Genomic DNA, 18,060 nt, shown 5'->3' with positions numbered 1-18,060 from the left:
AAGCTATTCTGAAAAACAGATGGAGTCCTCCCCAAATCATTCTGAGGCCAGCATCATCCTGATACCAAAACCTGGCAAAGATTCAACAAAAAAAAAAGGAAACTTCAGGCCAGTATCCTTAATGAACATGGGTATAAAAATCCTCAACAAAATACTAGGAAGCCAAATCTAGCAGCTCATCGAAAAGCTAATCAAGTAGGCTTTATCCCTCGAATGTAAGGTTGGTTCAACATAAGCAAATCAATAAATATGATTTATCATGTAAACAGAGCTAAGGACAAAACCACATGATTATTTCAATCGATGAAGAAAAGTCTTTTGATAAAATTCAACATCTCTTCATGTTAAAAACTCTCAATACACTAGGCATTGAGGAACATACTTCAAATAATGAGTCATCTATGACAAACTCACAGCCAAGAACACATTGAATGAGCAAAAGATAAAAGCATTTTCCCTTGAAAACTGGAACAAGACAAGGATATCTACTCTCAACACTCTTATTCAATATAGTATTGGAAGTCCTGGCCAGAGCAGACAGGCAAGGGAAAGAAATGAAAGGAATCCTAATGGGAAGAGAGGAAGTAAAAGAAGTATCCCTGTTTGCAGATGACATGATTCTATACCAAGAAAATCCCATAATCTCTGCCCAAAAGCTTCTGGAACTGGTAAACAACTTCAACAAATTGTCAGGATACAAAATTAATGTACAAAAATCTGTAGCATTCCCATATGCTAATAGCACCCAAGCTGAGAGTCAAATCAGAAATGCAGTCCCATTCATAATTGCCATGAAAAGAAATAAATACCTAGGCATACTAGCCAAGATGTGAAAGATCTCTACAAAGAAAATTACAAAACACTGCTCAAAGAAATCAGAGATGACATGAACAAATGGGAGAGCATTCTATTCTCATGAATAGGAAGAATCAATATCATTAAAATGACCAGATTTCCCAAAGCCCAATTTAGAGACTCAACGCTATTCCTATCAAAAACCGATGGCATTCTTCACAGAGCTAAAAGACAAAAAACCTTCTAAAATTCATAATATACAACCAAAAAAGAACCTGAATAAGGCAATCCTAAGCAAAAAGGAGGAATCACATTGCCTGACCTCAAACTCTGCTACAACACTACGGTAACCAAAACAGCTGGTACTGGCAAAAACAGACACATAGACCAATAGAACAGAACAGAGAGCCCAGAAATAAAGCCACACACCTACGACCACCTGATCTTTTTATTATGATTATCTACTTTAAGTGCTGGGGTACATGTACTGCATGTGCAGAACATGTAGGTCTGTTGCATAGGTATACACATGCTATGGTGGTTTGCTGCATCCATCACCCAGTCATCTATGTTAGATATTTCTCCTAATGATATCCCACCCCTATTCCTCAACCCCGACAGGCCCCAGTGTGTGATGCTTGCCTTCCTGTGTCCATGTGTTCTCATTGTTCAACTCTCACTTATAATGAGAACAAGTGGTGTTTCAACCATCTAATCTTTTTTTTTTTTTTTTTTTGAGACCGAGTTTCGCTCTTGTTACCCAGGCTGGAGTGCAATGGCGCAATCTCGGCTCACCGCAATCTCCACCTCCTGGGTTCAGGCAATTCTCCTTCCTCAGCCTCCTGAGCAGCTGGGATTACAGGCACGCACCACCGTGCCCAGCTAATTTTTTGTAATTTTAGTAGAGACGGGGTTTCACCATGTTGACCAAGATGGTCTCGATCTGTTGACCTTGTGATCCACCCGCCTCGGCCTCCCATCAACCATCTAATCTTTAACAAAGCTGACAAAAACAAGAATGGAGAAAGGACTCTCTATTCAATAAACAGTGCTGGAATAACTGGCTACTCATATGCAGAAGATTGAAACCGGACTCCTTTCTTATACCATATACAAAATTTAACTCAAGATAGATTAAAGATTTAAATGTAAAACCTAAAACTACGAAAACCTTCTCATGTAAACAGGAAATAGTAATACCATTTTGGACTGGCAACAATTTCATGATGAAAATGTCAAAAGCAATCATAAGAAAAGCAAAAAATTGGACTAACGGATTCTAATTAAACTAAAGAGCTTCTGCACAGCAAAACCAAATAACAACAACAAACCCTATCAACAGGCAACCTATAGAATGAGAGAAGATATTTGCCAACTATACATCTGCAAAGGTCTAATATTCAGAATCTACAAGGAACTTAAACAAATTTATAAGGAAAAAAAATAATCCCATTAAAAAGTGAGCAAAGCACATGAAGAGACACTTTTCAAAAGAAGACAAACATGCTGCCAACAAGCATATGAAAAAATGCTCAACATCAGTAATCATTACACAAATGCAAACCAAAACCACAGTGAGATACCATCTCACACCAGTCAGAATGGCTATTATTAAAACCTCAAAAAATAACACATGCCAGCAAAGTTGTAGAGAAAAGGGAACATTTATATACTGTTGGTGGGAGTTGAACCATTGTAAAAAGCAGTATGGTGAATTCTCAAAGAGCTAAAAGCAGAACTACCATTGAACCCAGGAATTCTACTACTAGGTATATACCTAGAGGAATATAAATCATTCTACCATGAAGAGACATGCACACATATGTTCACTGAGGAACTATCTGCAATATCAAAGACGTGTTGGTCAATCTAAATGCCATGGTGAAAATGTGATACATATACACCCTGGAATACTATGCCGTAAAGAAGAACAAGGTCATGTCCTTTGCAGGAACATGGATAGAGCTGGAAGCCATCTTCATTGACAAACTAAAGTAGGAACAGAAAACCAAATACTGCCTGTTCTCACTGATAAGTGAGCTAAATAATGAGAACACGTGGACAGTAAGAAGGGAATGACAAACACTGAGGCCTACGAGAAGGTGGAGAGTGGGAGAAGAAAGAGGTTCAGAAAAAAAATAATAACTATTGGGTTGTAGTGCTGGTACCCAGGTGACAAAATAATCTGTACACCAGACCCTTGAGTCACACATTTACCTATATAACAAAACTTCTCGTGTACCCCTGAACCTATAAAGGTTAATATATGACACAAGAACAGAAAACCAAACACTGCATGTTCTTACTCATAAGTGGGTGGTGAACAATGAGAACACAGGGACACAGGAAGGGGATTATTACACACCTGGGCCTGGGGCATGGGGGTGGGTAGGAGAGGAATAGCAGCAGATGGGGGGATTGGGGAGGGATAGCATTAGGAGAAATACCTAATGTAGATGACAGGGTGATGGTTACAGCAAATCACCACCATGGCACGTGTATACCTATGTAACAAACCTGCACAATCTGCACATGTACCCCAGAACTTAAAGTATAATTTAAAAAATAGAAATAAAAATAAATAAAATAGCTCTGGACTTGGCAAGAACAAAAACATAGAAATAAAAATAAATTTTAAAAAAGAAATCAACAGAATTTTGAAATAATGGAAAAGAGAAAGACACTACTAAAGACCAAGTAAGATTAGACCAAGGCACTAACAGACTTGGGCAATACCAAGATTCCATTAAAGTAGAGAAGATGGTGATCATTTAATCTACTTTTCTATCACTAATTGTCCACAACTGCTTCCAGGTGACTGGAGAATTAATCTAGTTAGGAAAGAAAAGAGTCTCTTCCCAATAACGATAGACCTCCCTTCAAAGTCTAAGGGGAAGGAAAAAGGGACAAAGCAAACAGTCAACATTAATGATGTTATAACCTTAAAACTTTGTTACAAGTTTGATGTCAGCTGTGGTTCTTGGTACAGAGTAGGTGCTAAACTGTTTTTCCAATTTCAATATCTGAAGCACTTTCTGGTCTTCTTTTCCTCTAGTGAGGTGATTATTTAGGAGTTACAATCAGCATAACTGAGGATACCTCAGGTTGAAAATGAGTACAGTATGACATGTGCCAAGAGTTTCCTTAGGAAAGTTGTTGCCACTTAATATCTCCTGCTTCCAAGCAGAATTAGAGTTCTAGACTTTTCTTTCCATCAGATTTTACCAGTAGTCTGCCAAGACAAGTTGGCTATTTACTGTTCTTTCTGGTTTAGCTGCTGGTTGCTTTGGGGAATGCTGTCTTTAAGCTAATATGACCACTGCACCCTCTCACTCTTACTCCAACTTCAATACTTACTTGTACCAGTTATACTGATTGTCATCTTCTATAGCAAATACTGCAATATTCCCATATTTCTATTTTCTCTCCCCAACTAATTTTCAAGCAATTTTGTCTGCCAGATTTCACTTACCTCACTACAACAAAACTTCAATGTTGACCTAATTACCACTGCTGAATGTAACTCGTTAAATTATTTATATTAATGATTGATTTGAGATATGACCTTGGTTGCCCATCTTCTCACTTTGTCCTTCTCAGATTTGTCAAGAATCAAATATGTATAGGTTACATTGCATTACAACACTCAAGTGTCAGAACTGGGGGTTTAAATGCTGTGGAACATAGTTATTTCTTCTTGTAGTCTAGGTCACTGCTGTTGCTAATGAATGATTTTATGTTCTCATCATTAAGCTACAAAGGCAGAACAATTTGGTCACTACTTTATTTTATTAGAAAAGTACCAAGGTCATGATTAACACGGAACTTGTATTAATGTGACCTACTAACAGATTATCATCATTGAGAAAGAATCTAAGCAGTTGGTAGTAAACAAATGTGGTGGAAATCAAAGGTACTAATTGATAATTTTTCAGTTCTTGAGGTGGCCACTTGTGTGAATGGATCACGGAATAAAAAATGGAGAGGGAAAAAAGACTGTTGTGTATACTTGAAGACTATTAGGCTCAAGGTTACCAACAAAGCATAATTCTTGTTTAATTCTCCCATTATCACCTAATCTTGTTTATGTCAGGAGCAACTTTAATAGAATGTCACTGGAAATCACTGAAATACAGACAGGTCCTGTAATTTACATTAGCTACAAAATGAATATCCTTTCCACAAGGACCCTTGAGTTAACAAGTACATCAGGGACAATGTATGTTGCCTCTGAAGTCTCCGGAAGCCACAGCCATTACTTGGTGGATATCATCTAAGAGGAAGGTGACATTTTTTGGAGACATCAGTTAAAGTGTTCTTCTTTCCCTTTCTGAAGGGAGTTCTGGGTGCTGACCAAGGAAATAGGATGTTTCTAGTTTCTGACACTATAGTGTGTCTGTCTGAAAAGGAAGCATTAGACTTATCTACTCGACGTCTAAGTTTAGTTCTGCCTGCAGGGTGTCCTGATGTCTGACAAGGCCTATGGCTGCCTTCTGGTGTAGTGTATTCCCCATGAGAAGAGCTCCCCAAACGCTTAACTCCTCAGTTATAATTGAAGAAATCTGCATTACTCTGGTCCTAATATATTTGGATATTGGCAGCTACAGACAAGAAAGTACAACAGAATTAAAGTCATTGACAGGACTTCAAAACGACATTTTGAAGAAAAAAATCCTAGGAATACAAATCCCTATAGAAAAATTATATTATTTTTAGTAACTCAGTTTTTTGATAAAGCAATAATATAAATGTTGACTATGCCATTCAATGACAAGAATGAACCTGATGATTGCTGATTAGCCATAAATTGGGGCTATGGAATAGTCTTTAATTTTAGAGGTAACTGAGGTTTATGGAAACTATTGTTGGGATTACTAACAGGATTGGCTGCATTGCCAGCAAATTTCCACACCAAATTTACTGTCTATAGGTAATCTGCCATTAAGAACACTGCGAATGCAAAACTACAGCAGCCGTTCAATGTCATGATGGAATTTTCCACTTTTCAAAGCTAAATTGGCCAGAGCTCAGGGGAGGACAGGATAAGGGTGTGGGTAAGGAGGCAGAGTAACACTTCAAGGGCCCACCTGATAAAGAGAATGAGGACTCTAAGAGTAGTCAGGCTTGTAATGAGCCCTGCCCCGTTTTTTTCTACTCCCTTTAGGTATCATACCCTGATCTTGGCTACCTCCTTTACATGACTCCCTTTGTCTATTGCAGTGGCTCTCAAACTTTAGCATGCATTCAGTTCACTTGGAGGACGTATTAGAAAACAGATTGCCGGATCACAAGCCCAGAATCTCTGCTTTGGAGTCTGTGAAGTGGGGAGAGGAGCAATGCTTTGCAGTTCTAACAAAACGATGCTGCTACTGCTACCGAGAACTACTATTCTGTCTCCTCTGGAACACTCTCCTTCTGAGCAGCCATTTGTTGTCATATCTGCCCTGCTCAATATTCTTTCTCCTTGCCCAATTAGAACTTCCACTTCAAGAGAACAAAACCCCAGTCTCTCCAAGGTCATTTGCATTAAGTGGTAGGTTAAGAATTTGAACTAAAGTCCATCTCTGACCTAAGAGAACACTAAATGGAAGTACACCTTTAAGTCTACTCTTGGGAGTGTTATAGGAGCTGATTCTTGAAAGGAGCCTGGTAGAGGTTAAAGAATGTTTCTTGAAGGAGGTGAGAAGGTGAAACCAAAACTTTAAAGGATGAGTAGAAATTTATTCAAAAAATGTACGTGGAAAAGGATACTTTAATACCTTTATTCTGACCTCTGGAATTTCTGCTGATGCCACTTTGTCCTCATTACTTTCACCTCTTGGGTGCTGCCTCTGCCCCTGTGACTGTCTCAATCATCCTCCCTCTTACAGAACAGTGGAAAAAGTCAAGCACCCTGTTCAGTGTATGAATCTATCATTCCAGACTTAGATTGAAGTAAAGTTTTTTATTTTTTTTTATTTTTTACCTTAAGTGCTGCACAGATTGTTCTCTGCTAGAGCAAGGACAAAATTATTTTTCATTTTCTTCCCATCATCACTTTTCTCAAGGACTAATAATTTGATCTTTTCTGCACAGCTGTTTTCCTAAATAACTTAAGAACAAAATTGTTACTCCAGATGATTTTGCTTTAATGTCTTAGCAATCACATACAGGAAAATTAATCAAACAGAAAGGATGATTGGTATTTGAAAAAGAAGGCAGAGTGCACAAAGAGACCAGTTTTGAACAATCTGCCAGGGAATTCTGCTGCTTCACTCCACCTGGAGGCTGCTATACTCTAGGAAGAATTACCAAGAGCATGACCCCTAGCTTTTCTGGTAGTCTTTAAAAGTGGCTTGGAATGTTTTGTGTTTGTGACATTTTCAGACATTTCTTAGAGATTCTGATGACTTTCTGAGGTCACTTTTAGAACCACTCTGTGGCTCTATAAAATAGTCAGCTTAGCCCAGTGTTTCTTACCGATGGGACAGGACTTCTGTAGTCACAGGCTTCACCACACCAGCCTGCTTTTCACATTTGTGTAACTCCCTGGTTTCTGCAACCGTTTTATTGCCAACTGCTGAAAGGCCATTCCACTTACATTTTTCATTAAGGAGCTACCTCAGAAACCCTGGATTTAGAGCACAAATCCTAGCTGCAAGTGCCACTTCATTCAGAGTGATTTTTGAGAAAGACATATGTACAAAAGAAGAGAGTAGACAGAGGTACTTACATAAACGTAAATAGCTATCACTGGCTTGGGTTTTGGCATCTCCGAGTCTCAGCAGGTAATCCTTGTGAGCTACGCTGGATTAAATGTGAGCATTACGGTCCCTCTTGTTTTTTATGCTGTAAGCATATTCTTTGAATCTCAATGCTCAGCTCCAAGGCCAACAGGATAAGAAAATACGTTAGGGGGGAAAACCAAAGAATGGAACATTTCCTTACTCCTCAGATAGAGGAAAGTTAACTTCACTATGCCGCCCAAGCATTTTTAAGGTTGCTTGTATTACTGACTCCAGGAAAAGAGGAAAGCCCCAAGAGAAAACTCTGTTCAACACACACACACACACACACACACACACACTCACACACACATTCTCTCTCTCTCTCTCTCTCTCTCTCTCACTCTGACCAAGATCTCTAATCCCTTCCTTATCACATGAACCTACTAGTCCTTTTTAGTATAAGAATCCAAAAGAACATCTTTGAGCCTAACCATGCTGCATCTTGGAGGTTATAGGGTGTTTCTGTGAGGCTGGGGACAGATGTTTAGAGTCCAACTTGCACAGCTCTAACCAGTGGTCCTGGAGTGGGTCATGTTTGGGGATGAGATTACCTGGAAGTGGTAAAATTTAAAAAGTAGCAGCCATGACCTCCCTTAGTCCCCAACAATGAGCTCCATAGAAAAAACTCATGGAAGAATTATAAAGACGTGGATTATAAAACAAGTTCTAAAAAAATTTATTATGTCTTCAAAATCAAATAATCACCTCCTCCGTCTGGATTCTAAAACTTTTCATCAAATGACCACACTTTAATTTTCCAACCTCATCTCTGTCCATTTTTCTAAAACTTTCTCCTCTCCTAACCTCATCAGCTGTGTTAGTCATATCTTTTTTGCAAAAGCAAACACCATTTACCCAGTAAGTCTAGGGGTAAGCCACATCTTCTCCACAAATCTCTTTACTAGGGAACTCTAGGTCATTCAAATCTGTTCCGCTCTTTCGAGTCCTCAGCAAAAGTCTATGCATTATGCCATGTTAGAATATTATCTTGCAAGTGTAATCAAGTTATTTCAAATAGGTATGATTTGTTTCTCAAAATAGGCATCAAGTTTGCAGCAAATTTGTCTCAGGAGAAATCTGTTTTCTTTTTTGCCTCCCCAGGGCACTAGTAAATCATATATTCATTCCACTTGCAATGTTTGTGACTGGATGAATAGATATATTAATGTATGGATCTCCAGGAGCAGATCGTTGAAGGTGATAGTGAATAATGTGGGGTCAAAAAGGAAAAGGTAAAGCCAGATAACATTTACTTCAGAATAAACTCATTTTTGAGAGCCCATAATAATTCCTAATAAGAGGCAGCCCCAAAAAGCCCACTGAGCCAGTTATTGAGTTGCAGGGAAGTGGTTCCTGTATAATCCAGGTACCTATATTGTGTATTACATAGGTATATACTATATAATAAGGTATATAATATGTAGGTATATAATATATATAGGTATATATTATATATTATATCTGACAGAGATGTGCCTTTCGTCATAATTGGCCCAATCGTTTTCTTTCATTAATGATTTTGCTTAATTTATATAAATCTTACATGTTTTTATAGACAAATTGGGTAATTCAGATTTTAATAATAAAACAAAACACATACAATGCTACCATTTAGCAGTAACTGATTTAATAACCTTCCATTCTTTTGTATGCGCATTTATATATATAAGAAAGTATTTATATTGTACATACTATTTTATAAATTTTTACCTAACTTACCATGAACCTCATTTTAATGACCATATAGCAGTCTATCATATAAATATAATAGTTTCTAAGTCTTATTTTCTCTATTGTTGCACTTTAGTCATTTTACATTTCCATTGTTAGAAACTCTCTTCAATGAGCATCCTTGAGATAAATCATTTCACATTTATCCAGCTAATCCTGTAAGATAGATGCCTCTCAGTCAAAGAACATGGTATTTTTAAGGACACATTATTGTTGAGTGGATCTTTTATCCTCTCTCACATTTCTGCTTCACCTGCAGGAAAGACTGAACACACCCCAAGCTCCACATGTAGGGAAGTGTTGGAGGAGATACATCTGACTTTTCTACAACCCATTCTCTATCCTATTCTAGGAGAAGTGGCTAATTGAAGTGGCCAGGGAGCACAGTAGCAGGGCTTCTGTTTATTAGTAGTTAAGGTCTTTAATTTAAAAGTTGGATCTGAGTGCATCCTGGCCTCCTGCCTTGTCTGCCTTCCATTGTTCTGTATTTCAGTCTGACCTCACTCAGAAGGCTAGCCTTCTATTTAGCTTTCTCCAGGGTAGCCATACTCCTAACATTATTTGTTCTGGTTGTGACTGAGTGTGTGGGTAAGTTGAAAGCACAAATCTATGTCTCTTGGCTCCAAGTCCTTGCGGTTGGGTGGGTAAGCCAACTCATGTTCAAAGGTTAGAAAATAGGAGATAAAAAATCTTACCTAAGACTTCTGGCCTATTCTCAGCCTGGTTCCAGTGTGTCAGTGTTTACGTAGAAGTGAAGAGGCAGGAAGGCTATTAAGCACTGGGCAATATTAAATAGACCAGCACTTTACTTGTATATTTTTTATTATTTCTTTTGTGCATCCTCTCTTATTAGCCTGAGAAACCTAGAGTAGAGGATGGATGAATTTTATGTGTGTACACGCACACACACACACACAGCTACTTCCTTCAAAAAGGGCTGTGAAAATGAAATTGACTCAGAGCATGTTATCAAGTACATTTGTCATGTTTTGATAAGAAGATTTTTAATGTCCATGCAGCAGTGGTGGTCAAATTTATCAAATGTTTTATTTATGGTTCCAGCCCCTGACATCTTACTTGGAAAGGTTTTTCTCAGCCTAAATTTAAATTTAAATCCAGGTATTTTTCCTCCAGGTAGGTTTTTGGTTTTGTTTGGGTTTTAAAATAATTTCACTCATTACTTTGGTTTGAGATATGAAGCAAGGGATTTTAGTTTATTTTTTCCCCCAAAGGTAAACCAATTCTATTTTATGATGTAATTATTTTTCCACCTATATACTTAGATACCTTCCTGGACTCTCTCTATTCTCTTTTGGTGTTTCGATCTGCTTGTTATTCCTGTTATTTGAGTGGATCAAGAGCATTCTGCTCTCATTAGCAATACTAACAAGTAAATATGTAGACAAGTATTATTAAATATTAGGTTGAATGCACATTTAAGGAAAAAGTGTTATTCTGCATAAAATGGTGAATTTGGGTTTCGCAGAAATTTTTTGGAAGAGTTTAATATAACAAAAGAGTGTGTCAGTGATAAGAATCCTTAATACCGAATGGTGAAAAGATAAAGGAGAGTTGGAGAAGCAAGCAAACTTCAGGAAAGCTCATGCATTCGCTCTCTGGAAAAGGGTCCTTTAGTAGAAGATTTGAATTGTTCACTGCCAAAAATGGCTATCTTCCTCTCATAAAGACACATACACCAGCCTCTCAGAGCCTGAACCTGATGAACCATTTGAATTTTATTTGCTCCCTTTGCTCTGATTTGCTGCTCATCAAGCAAGTCTCCAAATAAATGCAGGCTTCTTACTTGCCTAGAGGGAGAGAAGGTGCTTGCCTGAGGATGCCTGGCCTTTTGGCAGTTAAAAATCTTGTAAATTCTTAAACTGTATCCTCCTGTCTGCTGGTTTATGCTGGAGTCACTGAGATTTGTGTCTATGCTTATAGAAGAAGCACAATGACTCTAGTATACTTCTTCTCTGAGCAGAGCTAAGAGCATCTATGTAAGAATCAGATATCAGCCTTTGTCTCAAGTGAACCAAACAATCTAGATACCTAAAAGCACAACTTTCTCTACATGTGTAGATTAGACTTTATTTTCACTTTTTTTTTCCTTTTGTATTTTAAAGGTGAAAAGAACAGGATATCTGGGACCTGCATGTAATAACACCAACTGATTTTAAGCAAGATTTGAGGTACAAGCTTATATATATTTATTATTTATCTCCAAGAAAGCATGCTTGTTAAAAATGTATTAGCCTCTCTTACAAAAAAATTCCAAGAAAATTTATGTGATTGTGGCTATATGCATTGCAGCAACTTCAGGAGCCCCTCACATGTAAGTAAAAATTAGTGGACCACTCAGACAAAGAAACATTGGAGCTGATACGTGGAAAATCCAATTTAATTTGTTTTTCGAATCTTGAAAAATCAACAAGTGAATTTAATTGCTTAGCAGTTCTCTATCCATCAAGTCAGAAGAAGTGAGAAAAAAGGAAACTTTATTGCAAATCTGTTCTTTTCTTCTTGAAACAATCTAGTTTAAAGTGAAGGCTCAGTAAGTATTTGACTTCTCTCAAATACTTTCCTCAAGTTTATACTTTGCTAAGTTTGTCGTCCTATTTCTTGATTTTTTATCTCTAGACATTACCTACAGACTTTACCCTCTGACAGAGGAGAACTTTATGCTTTCATTTACCCTGGTTCCCATTATACGCTTTGCCTCATGTCAATACCTCAAAATCAAAATTCCTGGTTGCATTGATATTCAACATTTAATTATTGTGACTACTTCTGTTCACTGCCAAGCCAATTGTGCAATTTATTCTGCTAAAGACCATGTTGTTGTTTTTGTTTTAATATGAGTTATCTCAAATAACATCAATAGCAGTGGAAACATATCAGTACAACTCAGAAGTCATATTATTTTCTATGACATTTTTCATGATATGTCAATATTTTGAGGTCATCAAAGATAAGTGATTTTACAATTATAAGAAAGCCTTAGCAATATATATATGTACATTACAAAACTGCTGAAAAATCCCATAAAATCCTTTCTTTAGAGCAAGAAGTTTCTGATTTAGTGACTGTAAGAACTGCTAAAATCTCTGCTGTCTTAAATCTTTTGGAAAACCGAAGACATCTCTGACATTAAAACATTTGTTGATAAAGAAGACTATTCCTCTATCGCAGTTTTAATTTTTGTGAAGTAAACCACTCACAAAATAAAAACAAGCTAGATAATCTAAAAGAATATTTAAAACCCGTCAAATACTTAAAGTCTTAAAGTAACATAAGGAATTAAAATATGAGAAATGCCCAGTCCTCTTAGGAGCTACAGAAGTCATGGATGTTTTCATCTTTGGTAGAGTGTCAGGAGAAGAGGAAACTTCATAGACCCAACAGGAAGAAAACAGGTGAACCTTTAAGGATTTTTAAAAGCTGAGTACAGGCTGCTATAAAAGTTTAGGGACTTTGAGGGTCCTGTAGACAAGCAGAATCTACACCGCCTACCAACTCTTTAACACAGACCTTCCCTGAGCACTTACCAGAAAAAAAGCTGGCAAGGAAGGAGAACTGAGACCCTTCCAAAGTTCAAGTGCTGCCAGCCTGCTGCAGTCTGAGGGCAGAGCAAAGAGCTAAGAGAAACCCTCCCATACCCCAGGCCTTATGCTACTCTGTGACTGAAGATGAGGCAGGACCTTTCTGAGGAATACACAATGAGGCCTGCCGAAGTATGATGGCAAGAAGGAGAACGGAGAGAAATTTCACAGGAACTCCAAGCTTTATCTTGATCCTAAGTGATAGGAGTCAGCCAACAAAGGAAGACCAGGAAAGCTGAGAGAAACTGACCATGTAGGTGCAGAGGCACTGAGATAAGAAAAGAAAAGAAAAACCTGAGGAAATCCTTTATAGGCAACCAGGCTGACACTGCAGACCAGGCAATGGTTTTCTACCACCTAGAGTAAGGAAATAGACTTCAACATATAAAATTGAATGGCTGTAAACAAGGATACCAAAGCAATTCAGTGGAGAAATCAAAATCTTTTCAACAGATAGTCCTTGGAGAATTAGATATTCATATAGAAAAAAAAATCTTATAAATGAAAGTAACGTGAGATGGATTACAGGCTTAGAATTAAAGCCAAAACTATAAAACTTCTAGAACAGCTGTCCTCAACCTTTTTGCCACCAGATAGATAAAGAGAGTATAAATTAGTTCAAACATTGTGGAAAGTAGCGTGGCAATTCCTCAAAGAGTTAAAAACAGAACTACTCTTTGACTCAGCAATCCCATTACTGGTTATACAGGTACAATAGTTTTTTTATAGCAACTTTATTTATAATTACCCCAAACTAGAAACATCCCAGCTGTCCAACAAGAGAACAGACTAACAAAATGTGGCATAGTCACACAATTAAATACTCATGAGTAATAAAAAGGAAAAAAAAAAGGTGGGTGAATTTTGAAATCTTCTCTTAGAAAACTGACTAAAACTTCTACGCTAAGTGAAAGTAAATAGAACCAACAAAGTACTTATTGTAATATTCCCTTTATATGAATTTCTAGAATAAGCATAACACACCTAGGATGTTTGCTTTAGGTGAGATTTTAACTGTGGAATGGTATGATGAAAATTTCTGTGGTGATAAACATATTCTAGGCTGGGTGCAGTGTAATCCCAGCACATTGGGAGGCCAAGGTGGGCAGATCACTTGGGGTCAGGAGTTGGAGACCAACCTGGCCAACATGGTGAAACCCCTGTCTCTACGAAAAATACAAAAATTAGCTGGGCATGGTGGTGGGTGCCTGTAATCCCAGCTACTTGGGAGGCTGAGGCAGGAGAATCGCTTGACCCTGGGTGACAGAATGAGACTCCATCTCAAAAAAGAAAACAAAAAAGAATTCTGAAATTTGATAGAGATGAAGATTATACTAATGTATGTATTTGTTAAAACTTTTGACGTATACACTTTAGATTTCTGTATTTCACAGTATGTAAATTATATTCAACAAAAATGTGTTTTAAAGTTTTCTAGTTTTATTTTTTTAACAAAGAGTCATGACCTGCTATGTTTTCCTGTCCATGGCATTAACTTAATGTAGCCGGATTTCAGATATCTTTGAAAGAATTTTTAAAGAATCTCCCTTTTCCACCAAAGACATTGAGGATTTATATAATTCATGTTTTCAGATACAAACCCTAAATTTAAATTGAACTAAGCAAACTCAGTAAATGCAGTTCACTCATTAGCAGGTGTAAAGCAGTAAAGCAGCTGTTTAGCTGGGAAGTGGCTCCACATTACAAGAAGCCTGACTAATGGATTCATTATTGCAGCGGAACATGATCTTACAGTACTGTAAAGGTGTTAAACTGGTTAAGCCAGGGGACTTAAACCCTGTTTTGTTATGGTTCCTTAAACAATGAGAATATTCCAAAATATTTGGTCAATGTATAATTATTATGAACTCACAGAGCACTACTCGAGGTGTTTTCCAAACACCCTAGAATATTGAGACTAATTTGTTAACAAATGTATTCAATGTCATTGACCTTGGAAGTTCTTAGAACTAGTCTTGTACTTAAGTGATATGCTTTTTGCATAAAATCTTCAGAACTAATTTTAAACCTTAAATGAAATAATATTTATAACAGGTTTTTAAATACTGGTTGTCTTTATCCAAAGATACTTCCCAATTACATTATTTTTAAAAATTTACCTTTAAAAGTTGATGATTTACCATTGAGAAAGTTAAGAACTCCATCTGTAAGCCTTTATATTTTCCAAACAACTGCATCTTTAATTTAGTTGAAAAATATTAAAGGAGAATTTTTAAGGTAACTAACACTATGATGGGTGCAGGAGGATCATGTGAAAAATGTGTAACTTCTGCTCACTTCCGTAGATTGCTTTCTGACTATAGGCCCCTGAGGTTTCTTTTCTTATAACATTTACTTTAGAAAATTATTAATGACAAATTCTTTCTCTGACAATTTGGGATGAATGTAAATCTCCTTAAAAGCCTATTGCCACAAACGACACAAACTCATCATTTCTGATTGCTGCATAATATTCCATGGTGTATATGTGCCACATTTTCCCAATCCAGTCTATTATCAATGGGCATTTGGGTTGATTCCAGGTCTTTGTAATTGTAAACAGTGCTGCAATGAACATTCGTGTACATGTGTCCTTATAGTAGAACGATTTATAGTCCTTTGGATATATACCCAGTAACGGGATTGCTGGGTCAAATGGAATTTCTATTTCTAAGGCCTTGAGGAATCGCCACACTGTCTTCCACAATGGTTGAACTAATTTACACTCCCACCAACAGTGTAAAATTGTTCCTTTTTCTCCACATCCTCTCCAGCATCTGTTGTCTCCAGATTTTTTAATGATCGCCATTCTAACTGGCGTGAGAGAGTATCTCAATGTGGTTTTGATTTGCATCTCTCTGATGACCAGTGACGATGAGCATTTTTTCATATGACTGTTGGCCTCATATATGTCTTCTTTCGTAAAGTGTCTGTTCATATCCTTTGCCCACTTTTGAATGGGCTTGCTTGTTTTTTTTTCCGTAAATCTGTTTGAGTTCTTTGTAAATTCTGGATATCAGCCCTTTTCCAGATGGGTAAACTGCAAAAATTTTTCCCATTCTGTTGATTGCCGATTCACTCTAGTGACTGTTTCTTTTGCCTTGCAGAAGCTGTGGAGTTTCATTAGGTCCCATTTGTCTATTTTGGCTTTTGTTGCCAATGCTTTTGGTGTTTTGTTCATGAAGTTCTTGCCTACTCCTATGTCCTGGATAGTTTTGCCTAGATTTCCTTCTAGGGTTTTTATCGTGCCAGGTCTTATGTTTAAGTCTTTAATCCATCTGGAGTTAATTTTAGTGTAAGGTGTCAGGAAGGGGTCCAGTTTCTGCTTTCTGCACATGGCTAGCCAGTTTTCCCAACACCATTTGTTAAACAGGGAATCCTTTCCCCATTGCTGGTTTTTGTCAGGTTTATCAAAGATTGTATAGTTGTAGATATGTTGTGTTGCTTCCGGTGCCTCTGTTTTGTTCCATTGGTCTATATCTCTGTTTTGGTACCAGTACCATGCTGTTTTGATTACTGTAGCCTTGTAGTATAGTTTGAAATCCGGTAGTGTGATGCCCCCCGCTGTGTTCTTTTTGCTTAGAATTGACTTGGCTATGCGGGCTCTCTTTTGGTTCCATATGAAGTTCATGGTGGTTTTTTCCAGTTCTGTGAAGAAAGTCAATGGTAGCTTGATGGGGACATGGATGAATCTGGAGAACATCATCCTCAGCAAACTGACACAAGAACAGAAAATGAAACACTGCATATTTTCACTTATAGGTGGGCGATGAAGAATGAGAACACATGGACACAGCGAGGGAAGTACTAAACACTGGGGTCTATTGGGGGGAAAAGGGGAGGGCCAGAGGGAGGGGAAGTGGGGAGGGATAGCCTGGGGAGAAATGCCAAATGTGGGTGAAGGGGAGAAAGGAAGCAAAACACACTGCCATGTGTGTACCTACGCAACTGTCTTGCATGTTCTGCTCATGTACCCCAAAACCTAAAATGCAATAAAAAAATTTTAAAAAAAGCCTATTGCCAGTTTTACAACCCAGGGCATGTCTTCCTTAAGGACCTTGGAGTCCTCTTTTTGAAGTGTAATCATCCAAGAAGATAGCACCCCTCTCTCTCAGTCTCCATGGTAAAGTAGAAGCTTAACTTTGGTGGCTCCTTACTTCAACAAGAGAAAGCTTTCTTTCCCTTTGTGATAGGCCAATTAGCAAACACAGATGACATAGAATTCCCCCCACTCCAGCTCTTAAAAACTTTCTGTGCCTTTGTTTCCATGGATTTGAGTTTAGTCTCTTTTCCCTATTGCAATTGTCTTGAATAAACAATAGTCTGGTTCATATTAAATAGCCATCAATGAATAGAATTTATTAAAGTTAAAAGCGTTTTTAGTTTTGTCCAGTGCAATTGGACAACGATTTTACAGATAATATATAAAAGGGAGGGGCACTGGTACAGTGAATCTATTGTTATAATGCAGGCAGAGCTATTGAGAATAAATTAAGAACTTAGTTCAGTAAGAGGCAGAAATAAGACATGTCAAGAGAGCAGAATCTTTGGGATTTGGTGATCATGGATTTTTAAATATAAGAATGTAGAATGATATTTAGGTTTTTGGCAAGAATCAAGCCTTTGACTAGATGAATGGTGGTACAACTCCTGATAGGGTGAATAAAAAATTATTGAATGAAAACGGTGAGGTGAGTAAGTGTATTTTTCTTATTCCAACTCTCTGGGTTGATATTTGAAGATCTCTACAAACTACATACCTCAGGCAAGGTTCCTCTATATGTATTGAAGATATAGTTTGCAGATAAAACAATGTGGTAGTAAGTAATCCTGGCAGACCTCATCTTGAGAAAAATGGAAGTCCTCTCACATGGTTCTTTCTTTCAGTGCCCACCATGAATTCTTGTAAATATATTATTGGTGACTGAGGAGTATTAGGGGATAAGCACCTTGCACCTGACCTCCATATTGATCAAGGCAATCTCAACACATTTATTATTTGACTAAACTTAATTCTGGAACCAAGAGTCCATTTGAAAGATTTTGGCAAATAATAGCATTGAAAGAATTCATGTTTTCTGCATTTTTCAACCAGAACATAAAACTATCTTGTCTCCAGGGCCATTCTCTTTATTTTAGCAACAGACGATGTCACAGTCAATTGCTGT

At 37.5% G+C, this 18,060-nt stretch overlaps 1 long non-coding RNA gene across 1 annotated transcript in view; it reads left to right on the top strand.

The window, feature by feature from the left end:
• The first annotated feature begins 7,202 nt into the window (after nucleotides 1-7,202).
• LOC118152057 (uncharacterized) overlaps nucleotides 7,203-18,060 on the top strand; it is a 28,986-nt gene continuing 18,128 nt past the window's right edge. The window contains exons 1-2 of the long non-coding RNA XR_004740406.3: nucleotides 7,203-7,499; nucleotides 11,417-11,482. This is a non-coding gene — a long non-coding RNA (uncharacterized LOC118152057). The remainder of the gene's footprint in view (nucleotides 7,500-11,416; nucleotides 11,483-18,060) is intronic.

Source organism: Callithrix jacchus, chromosome 3 (assembly GCF_049354715.1).
Source record: "Callithrix jacchus isolate 240 chromosome 3, calJac240_pri, whole genome shotgun sequence".
Classification (NCBI taxonomy): domain Eukaryota; kingdom Metazoa; phylum Chordata; class Mammalia; order Primates; family Cebidae; genus Callithrix; species Callithrix jacchus.
The sequence above is the reverse complement of the archived record's forward strand: the minus strand, read 5'-3'. Positions and strand labels throughout refer to the sequence as shown.